Below are 9,843 nucleotides of genomic sequence, written 5' to 3' on the forward strand. Positions count from 1 at the left end.
AGCAAACTAGAAGGATAAAGAGGAAGCAGAGCACGCCAGCTGTAGAGGTGAGCACAGCAAGCTTGTTTCTGAGCTTCCTGGAAACCAAGGATGATTGGGGCAGCCCAGCAATTCTTGGGAGCTGAGGGTCCTTCCCAGAAGAACCAGATTAGATACATCTTTCCACCAGACACAGACAGGACTGTGTGTGATGAGGGGTCCACTCCCGCAGGAAGAGCCCACAGCAGTGCCCATTCCTAGGCTGGGTTTTCCTTCTGTAAATAAGATAGAAGAAAACCCTCCAATATTGGATGGGCCTTAAGATTGTGCCTCTAAAGAACCTGAGGTGTCGCCTCATCCTTTCCACTCACTCTGTCAACTCCCCAGCAACCAGATCTGTGTCGTCACTGGAATCACCCTCACTGTGGTCCCTGGATCAGGCTGGGATCCAACTGGTCCACCCTCACATCACAGGCCAGCTGCTCCTTCTGCCTGGAACCCCTTCTTCGTTCTGCCTCCCAGGACTTCTCCCCGCTTGGTCCCTCCTGCTCCCATCTTAGGCTCTTCCCTCTTATCCTCCTTCCCCTGAGTACCCCCTGCCCCACACCAGCTCCATTCGTGGGGGACACTCCCTACCCGGGGACCCGTAGAGACCTGGGGTCTCAGTATCATCCTCTGCTGGTGACTCCAGCCTTGAGTGTCCTTTCCCTCGGCTCTGACACAGAGTAACCATCTCCACTTAAGAGACTCAGTTGGCAGCCGTGTCAATTTCCTGGGACCCGTCACTAAATACCATGTGCTTTGAGGAATTGAACAACACAGCTGCTTACAACCTGGAGGCCAGAAACCCAAGCTCAAGGTGTCGGCAGGTCTGGTTTCTCTTGAGCCTCTCTCCTTGGCTTGTGGGTGGCTGGCTGTCTTCTCACTGTGTCCTCAGTGGTCTTCTATCACATCCCTGTTCTGTGTCCAGATTCTCCTCATGAGGAGTCCAATCAGATGGGATTAGTGTCATCTTCACTGAATCAACTCTTTAAAGGCCCAACCTCCATATGCAGGACAAAGTCCTGGGGGTTAGGGCTTTACCATGTGAACTGCGAATGGACACAATTCAGCCCATAAAAGCACCTGAAACTCAATCTTCCCAAGACCACATTCTTAGCCATCCCCAAATTTGCTTCCTTGTCTTGGTAAGTGGCCCTTCCCTTCCAGGGGTTATTTTCAGGGTCCTCTCTGACTCCCCACTTGCCTCTCATCCACTCACTAAGGCCGATCCCATCACTCTGTCACTGTCACAGCCTCCAGGATTCTTGGCCCCACCAAACGCGGACCTCCCTCATCCACGTGGCTCACCTGCAATTTATTCTGAACATGGCAGAGAGCAGAGTGCTCCTTCCAAGTGTAAACCAAGCCCTGTGATGCCTCAGCTTCCATCCAACTCAGAATGTAACCCGCATTCTTCCCGAGGCCCCAAGACCTCCCACAACCTGCCTCCATCTCCCATCTCTTATCTCATCTTTCATGGTTCCTGCTTGTTCTCCCATGCGGCCCCTAGGGCTGCTCTCTGAGCCTCTACCTGGAAAGCTATTGCCCTACACAGGGGCACCCATTTCTCTCCAGCCTCTTGTCAGGACCTCCCTGACTCCCATGTGAGAAGGAGCCTCTCTCTGCCCCCTTGCCCTGGTTTAATTTTTCTTTTTTGCTTTTAGTCCCACTCCACACTATGTGTTTATTGCTTGTGAATTTCGGCCTTTTCTGGTGGAAAAACAGTTGCACAAGGACAAGTCCTCCCTGAGCCCCCAGCACAGGTCTGGCACGTGGCAGATGTTCAGTAATTGCGGGGGCATCCAAGAGTAGAAGCAGGCGAGGGGGTGGGGGCCCTCCTCTGTTTTCCTTGTCCCACTAAGTAGGGACATGAGGAGTAGGGAGGCCACACAGAAGAAGGTGGGGGCATTGGCAGCAGCTTCTGGTCTCAGCTCCAGGGAGACAGGTATCCGAAGCTCAGTGCTGTACGTTCAGCACTGACCGGACCCCAGAGCTTCTGGAACAGGTTGTCCAGTGGTCCCAAGGGTCCTCCATGCCAGGAGCAGCCACACAGATGCCCACATAGAGGACAGCAAAGACTGCTCAGCACTCAGTTCTACAAGGGTGGAGTTGCAACCTATGGCAGTGTCCACTGACTGGGCACTGAGAGGAAGGAAGGTACCCATGGGAGAAGATGCCCTGTACTGTGGACAAGCTGCCCCTATATAGCTCCATGCGTGTCTCAGGAAGAATGTCAATGACCCCAATTTCCTGCATCTTCCCATATATAGAAAAGTACTAACATCACTTACTCTAAATATCTGTTCTTTGTGACCAGCAGTGGATAACCTTTTACCAAAATGTATGATTGACTGCAGGTATTTTCCAGCTGAAAAATAATGTATAAACCAGCTTCTCCCCAACGTCTTGGGGGCAGTTCGCTCAGAGCTGCTATAGGCTGTATCCTGGACTCAGGAAGTCCCTGGATAAAATTTAAACTCAGCTCTGCTGTGTTGCATTTTTTTTTTCCTTTCTTTTTAAAAAAGATGTATTTGTTGATTTTTAGCTGTGCCAGGTCTTTGTTGCTGCACAACAGGCTTTTCTCTTGTTTCAGCCCATGGGGGCTGCTCTTGTTTTCTCTTGTTTTGGGGTGCAGGTTCTCACTGCAGTGGCTTCTCTTGTCGAGGGGCACAGCCTCTAGGCATGAGGGCTTCAGTAGCTGCGGCTCCCGGGCTCTAAAGCACAAGCTCAGTAGATGTAGCACTCTAGGGCTTTCTTGCTCGGTGGCATGTGGGATCTTCCTGGAACAGAAGTCAAACCTGTGTCCCCTGCATTGGCAGGCAGATTTTTAACTACTAGACCACCTGGGGAGCCTTGCATTTTTTTCTTTAAGTTGACAGGTTCAGGGCAGCTGGGGCCACCCCTGCTCCATCTAAAAGGTATAGGGCCCAAGCAGCCAGATCTCTCAAAAATAGATAGAAAGCTGGATTTCTGTGAAGTCTCCCTATTTTAAAATGTTGTTTCAAAACGGTTTTAGAATTCTGTGTTTCTGGAAGGATGAGTCATGCCTGGATTGACCACTACTAGAGTTGGACACGACTGAGCGACTTCACTTTCTCTTTTCACTTTCATGCATTGGAGGAGGAAATGGCAACGCACTCCAGTGTTCTTGCCTGGAGAATCCCAGGGACGGCGGGGCCTGGTGGGCTGCCGTCTATGGGGTCGCACAGAGTCAGACACGACTGAAGCAACTTAGCAGCAGCAGCAGATCAGTCTAAAGTGACTTGACACAGTTTTAAAGTGACTGATGGTTTTCCTTCTGGCCTCTAGCCATATAGTTAAGTCACAGAACAGTTAGGACACTAAAACAGTGATTTAACTTTGTGAACCTGGTAGAGGAGAATATTGCCATTAGGGTTCGTTCCTCCCATCTTACCAGATGCTGCTGGACAGGCAACCTTAACCCGAGCTTGCTCAGCACTCTCACATGAATTAGAGTAAATCATCCTTTCTGCCATCTGCTGGATGCTGTCATGTTAAAGGTATGCATCTCGCATGACTACAGATGTGAAAGGCACCCCTGGAGTTGTGCAGTCCACGACTACACAGCCACACACGACACCCTAGGTGTGGAGGCCCATCCCAGAGGCACACCAGTTTGGAAAAGATGAACCCTTGGATTTGCCTAGCTCTTCACAGTTTGCAAAGTCTCTCCTCATTCATTGGTTAATTTAATGTTCCATGACACAGAAATATGTTGTTATGCCTATTTTGTGAATAAAGGAACTAGGTAAGCAATTTGCCTATGAGATTACAGAAGGAGTTAGAAGCAGAGGGAGCGCAGACTTCAGTGCTCTGACCACAGGGATCCCTGGAGGCCTGGGAGGGTCCACTCTGGTGTCTCTGGGCCTTCTCTTGCATCTCTTGGGCAGTTGGTTCTCTCAGTCCCGTTCTGGCACCCAGAATGCACTGGGAGCCATCTCCAGTCCCTCCCAGGCACTGCCTGGGGATGACTAGGGGAGCTGGGAGCCATTCCTTCTTGAAGGTCATAGTTGGTAAAGGAGAAAAGAGATTGCGTCTTCTTCCATCTTTTAAAAAAATATATATATTTATTGATTTGGCTGCCCTGGGTCTTTGTTTCGGCATGTGGGATCTAGTTTCCTGACCAGGGATCAAACCCAGGCCCCTACATTGGGAGTGTGGAGTCTTAGCTGCTGGGCCAGCAGGGAGGTCCCCTCTTTCATCTTTAATGCACAGTAACTTACTGTTTTACAGCAGACGATTTGTACCCAGGACTGAAAGATCTTTGCAACCAGGAACATGATTGCAGTTTAATTTTCTTTATTAGCTCTACTGAATAATTTATCTCTGTCCAACTACAGAAAATTGGTCCATTTCAGGTTCAGGCTCCTCAGCACCTCTCACTCACCAGCTCGCTAGTCCTGGCAATAAGGCAGAGCTCACCTCTGTGGCAGAGGGAGGCAGGTGAGATTTGCCCTAGAATGGAAACTGGGGGCTCTTAGGAGGTGGGGGGCCGGGGGGCACAGGTATGATTAGGTTAGATGTAGATCATGCTACCAGAGCCACGTTGGTGGGAAGAGCCAGGCAGGGAGTTTAAGGCAGGGGTTCATAGAACCTCAGGGCATGAACTGTCTGTTGACACATCCCACTGAAAGCGGGCCTTTTGGGAGGTTTCTGGATTGAATGACCAAGTAATTTGCCTGAGCTTCCTGGAATAGCAGCCATGCTAATGAAGGTGTTGGATAAAATCTTGTTAATGTAGACAGGCATGGGCATGGGGCATGGGGGGTTTCAGTGTTCATATTTTAAAGGACAGAGTCACTGAAGCAGCTACAGTTTCTAAAAATCGGTGAGAAAAAAGCATATCTTTGTATTTTCATCTTTACATATATATACACACAAATTGCATATACTGTATAGATGTGTTTGCACATGTACGGATTTATGCACACATAAATATGTGTACACATGACAAGGCTATGTGTGTACACAATGACAGGGCTTTGTGTGTGCTCTGCTGCTGCTAAGTCGCTTCAGTCGTGTCCGACTCTGTGCGACCCCATAGACGGCAGCCCACCAGGCTCCCCCGTCCCTGGGATTCTCCAGGCAAGAACACTGGAGTGGGTTGCCATTTCCTTCTCCAATGCATGAAAGTGAAAAGTAAAAGTGAAGTCACTCAGTCAAGTCCAACTCCTAGAGACCCCATGGACTGCAGCGCACCAGGCTCCTCCGCCCATGGGATTTTCCAGGCAAGAGTACTGGAGTGGGGTGCCATTGCCTTCTCCGTGTGTGCTCAGTCACGTCCAACTCATTGCGACCCCATGGACTGTGGCCTGCCAGGCTTCTCTGTCCACAGGATTCTCCAGGCAAGAATACTGGAGTGGGTTCGTTCCTCCAGGGGCTCTTCCCCACCCAGGGATCCAACGCACGTCTCTTACGTGTCCTGCATTGACAGTCGGGTTCTTTACCACTGAGCCACCTAGGGCAGCCCCGTGAGTACACACACATGCATAGATATTGAACTTGTGTTCAGCAGGGTCACACATCTCAACTGAACTGAACTAGAGGCATTTGAGTCCAGATGAATCATGTGGCATATTGATCGGTTACAGTTCATTTCTTGAGCAGAGGTAGCCACACCTGGAGCATCCCTGAGCCTGAAGAAGTGGGAGAAGGACCAGGCAGTCCTGAAGCTGCTGGCCACCCCCAGGTTGCTCTTGTTCTGCTTTGTAGCCTGTGGCCCCCAACCCAAGAGAGCAGCTGTCTCTCTCACATTCTCCATAGACTCATGACTGGACATTGTGTTTCTCTGGGGAGAAAGAGATTGAAGGGTTTTATGAACCTTTGAACCAGCCATTACCAGGAGAAAAAAAAAATAGATGCAGGTTGCTAAGCTGCCTTCCTGACTGAGGGCATCAGGGGCTCTTGGTAGAGGGAGGGAACTGGGGGAGGTAAATTCAGCCAGTGCCAAGGTGTGAGCATGGAAGCTTGGGGATCCCCAGTGTCTCCTCAAAATCTGAAAGGGCATTTAAGCGTGAGTACCAAAAACAGGACTTGTAGCATCACTGGCCAGGCTTAATCTTTTCCCAAAAAGTTACTTGCCTGGATTTGAGCCAGAAGAGAGAAATCAGGTGTAACATGAAAAAAATCAAGCTTTTTAATCCACATGTTTTTATTTTTCTGATGTGGACCATTTTTAAAGTCTTAATTGGATTTGTTACAACATAGCTTCTGTTTTGTGTTTTGGTTTTTGGCCTTGAGATATGTGGGATCTCAGCTCCCCAGTCAAGGATCAAACCCAGACCCCCCTGTATTGAAAGGCAAAGTCCTAACCACTGGACCGCCAGGGAAGTCACATCAAGCATATTTTAGAATGAGGAATATTTGTGAAAAACAAAACCTCTGATTTTTAGATCTTTAAGAACTTACTACAAATGGAATAACATTTCTAATTTTTCTCTTTTTCAAAGAAGAAAACTACCCAGATCAGTGATATCCCTCTTTGTAGTGTGGGGGTGTCAGCAGGGTGAAGACCCAGCGCTCACATAGAGTTTCAGTGGGGCTGGTTTCATCAGAAAATCTTCCTGCAAATACGTTGCATTTGGTAATGAAAACATTTTGATTTCCCTTGACCTAAGCTGTGTCCTGCAAAGATAATAAAAACTGTATTGCTCATTTAGAAACAAATTTTAATACAATGCTAAAAGTAAGAGGGATGGAATATTATTTGTTAAGCAAATGAAACTTATCAGGAGTCTCCAGGGTGTCTGATCTCACTGAGCACCCCTCCCCCACAAGCATCTTCCCCTTCCTGCCACTTACCTGGTGGGGCAGGGATGGGAGTAGGGGCAGAAACCAGGGGTGCAAATCCATCTCATCTCCCATCTTAAACTATTCAAGGATGCCCCTGCATTGAGGTCCAACTAAGTTCTTTGAACAGGTCTATGAGGTCTCTGAGGTTTGATCCAGCCCACTTTAAAAAAATTATACTATTTATTTGTTTATTTTTGTCTGTGCTGGGTCTTTGTGGCTGCACATGGTTTCTCTGGTTGCAATGTGCAGGCTTCTCATTGCGGAGTCTTCTCTTGTTGCCAAGCACAGGCTCTAGGCTCAAGGGCTTCAGTAGTTGGCAGCACACGGGCTTTAGCTGTTCTGGGGCATGTGGGATCTTCCCAGACCAGGGATCGAACTCATGTCTCCTGTGTTGGCACAGGCGGATTCTTATCCACTGTACCACCAGGGAAGTCTTACCCAGCCCACCTTTAAAGGTTTCTCAAGCAGCAGCACGTTTCCAGTGAAATTTTGCACATGCTGCAAGATGGACCCAGCAGACCTAGTGGATGAAAAGGAGAGTTCAGATCAGCCGGATGGCCCCACCATGGGCTCCACACCCCATGGGACCTGGTCCTCTGCTAGCATATGCAGTGGTCCCCAGCCTCCCTGCCTGGGGATGCAGTCTCTGTCGCCCACTGGAGCCACTCACTGTCCCCACCTCCCCCACCTTGCCGAGGCTGTCAGCCTTAGTCCTGGTTCCGGTTGGGAACTCCCGGTTGGCTGTCAGCCTCCAAGGGATAAGCTGGCCAGCAGGGGTGCTGGGCTCACTTTTCTGAAAGCATGCAGCTTGAAAGGAAAGCATCTGTGACCATGACCTCCCCGAAAAAGGTCCCGCCCTTTAATGCCTCAGCACCTTGCATTTATTCAGCGCTGAGGTTTTTAGAAAATCCAAGATGTGGGCTTGAAACTAACTCTGATGGCTAAGCTTTAGGGAAGTTTGTTTAACAATAAACTGTTATTCTGAGAGCAGGGGATCATCTAATAAAATGCTTTAACCTATGCGCGGGCATTTGTATTTCACCTGCGCTTCTGCTCCGGTTTCTTGTCTGAAAGTGTTGGCATTCAACAATGTGATGGAAATATTAGTCTTGACCTGATGAAAACAATCTTCTAGTCCCTAAGGCAGCGTGAACACAGTCCACTAGGCTCCTGACAGAAGGTCCATAGAGGGGGGCTCTGATGATAACAGGATTTTCGGTGCTCCAAGTTGGAAATGTGGTTTGACGAGAGACAGAGCTTGAAACTCTCCAGACTGGGGTTGCTGGTTCCTCCATCAGGCGGTTAATTCCACAGTCGATTAATGAGAAATGGATGAGTTCACATAGGTAAGCAGTGAATATCCTTAATCTATGGTCCTTAGATGCATGGGCACACCTTGAGCATCTGGAACACATCGCCGTGAGCATGTGGGTTTGAGTCAGGGTGGGGGTTTTGCTGGAGCCACAGCAGGGCATGCGCTAGGAGGCAGTGGTGTGTCCTGAGTATTACGAGCAGGACTACCAGGAGTACGTGAATGCTTAGTTGCTCAGTTGTGTCTGACTCTGTAACCCGCCAGGCTCCTCTGTCCATGAGATTCTCCAGGTAAGAATGCTGGAGTGGGTTGCCATTTCCTCCTCCTTGGGATCTTCCTGACCTAGAGATGGAAGCTTCGTCTCTTGTGTCTTCTGCATTGGCAGGAGACTCTTTACCACGAGCACCACATGCAAAGCCAGTTAGCACCAGTAGTAGTGACTGCATAATAGTGATACTTTTTCTAAACATTTTACATGCCATTTCTCATTGAAACCCAACTTTCTCTCTATGGCTTTTCCACTGCGGCCCTAAGAAATTAGCTGACTTCTGTCCTGTGTCAGCTTCCCTGGAGACAGGAAGTTTCTTCAGAAGTGTTAAACATTTTGGGGGTGAAGGAAGCAGCTTTGGATGGAGGGAAGGGCTGAGCTGTGATGCCATCCCCCCAGAGGCCTGGGCCACCCCCCAGGGAGTGGGGGCTACTGCCCACTGGTCACTGGTGCAGACGCTGTCCTGGGAGAGGAGGGTCCTGGGAGGCGATCTGGCACCCCAGGCTGGAGATGGGCATTTGGTCAGGAGCCACCTAGGACCCCATGGAAGAGCTGGTGTGTTCTGAGGCACTGCAGTTAGAGGGTTACAGGGCTGTCTCTTCATGGCTGTGAGAGGAGACAGTCAGTGGTGAATAAACCTCTCAGCTCGGGAGTTCATCTTCTCCAGAGGAGAAAGAGCATCAAGTGAGAGAAAGTCACAGAATCATGGAAAGCCAGACTGGCTCAGGCACCGGGTCTGGTCAGCTCAGGGGAGGTCCCGGGAGGTGGTGGGACCCCTCCCCAGCACTCTTCCCTCTGTGCACCAGGACAGTGGCCAGTGAGAGCCAAGGACCAGGCCTGAGTCTAGCCTGTCTGACCAGAACTGACTGATGGAAATAGAAGCCCAGCAAGCCGGCCATAGACCTGGAATCTGCACCTCCAGTGATGCCCCATCCAGCGTGGAAAAACCGTGAAGCCCCCACCTGCACCGGCAAAAGGAAGTGGGTCCAGGGCAGAATTGGGACCACCAGCACCTCCCAGGACAGCAGGGCAGGGACGGCAGTAAGGGACAGCCGGGTGGGCGCCAAATAAAATGCTGCTGCTTCTCCTCCCCTTTCCGAGTGGCTTCCCCACCCCCCTACCCCCACCCCGCCACTGTCCTGTTTTTGCTCCATTGTTATGAATCTGGTGCCTCTGGGGACAGAGTGGGAACTTAGCCCCCAGAGCCAAGGAGGCTTGCGGCCCTGAGTGAATGCACATCCTCCAGTGCCCCGGCGTAGGTCCCTGGAGAGGGCGATTCCTCATGGAGGCCGGAGGACCAGGGCAGGAGGCAGGAGACCCAGGGCCCAGGAGGAGGCTGAGGGAGGGCTGCTCCTCCTTCACTGCAGCTGCTGTGGGCGTTCCCCTCTTCCCGACCCCTCCCCCTGCCCCACACACCCTTTGCCCCTGC

The sequence above is a fragment of the Bison bison genome, unplaced genomic scaffold (genome assembly GCF_000754665.1).
Source record: "Bison bison bison isolate TAMUID 2011002044 unplaced genomic scaffold, Bison_UMD1.0 scf7180017864037, whole genome shotgun sequence".
In the NCBI taxonomy this organism is placed as follows: domain Eukaryota; kingdom Metazoa; phylum Chordata; class Mammalia; order Artiodactyla; family Bovidae; genus Bison; species Bison bison.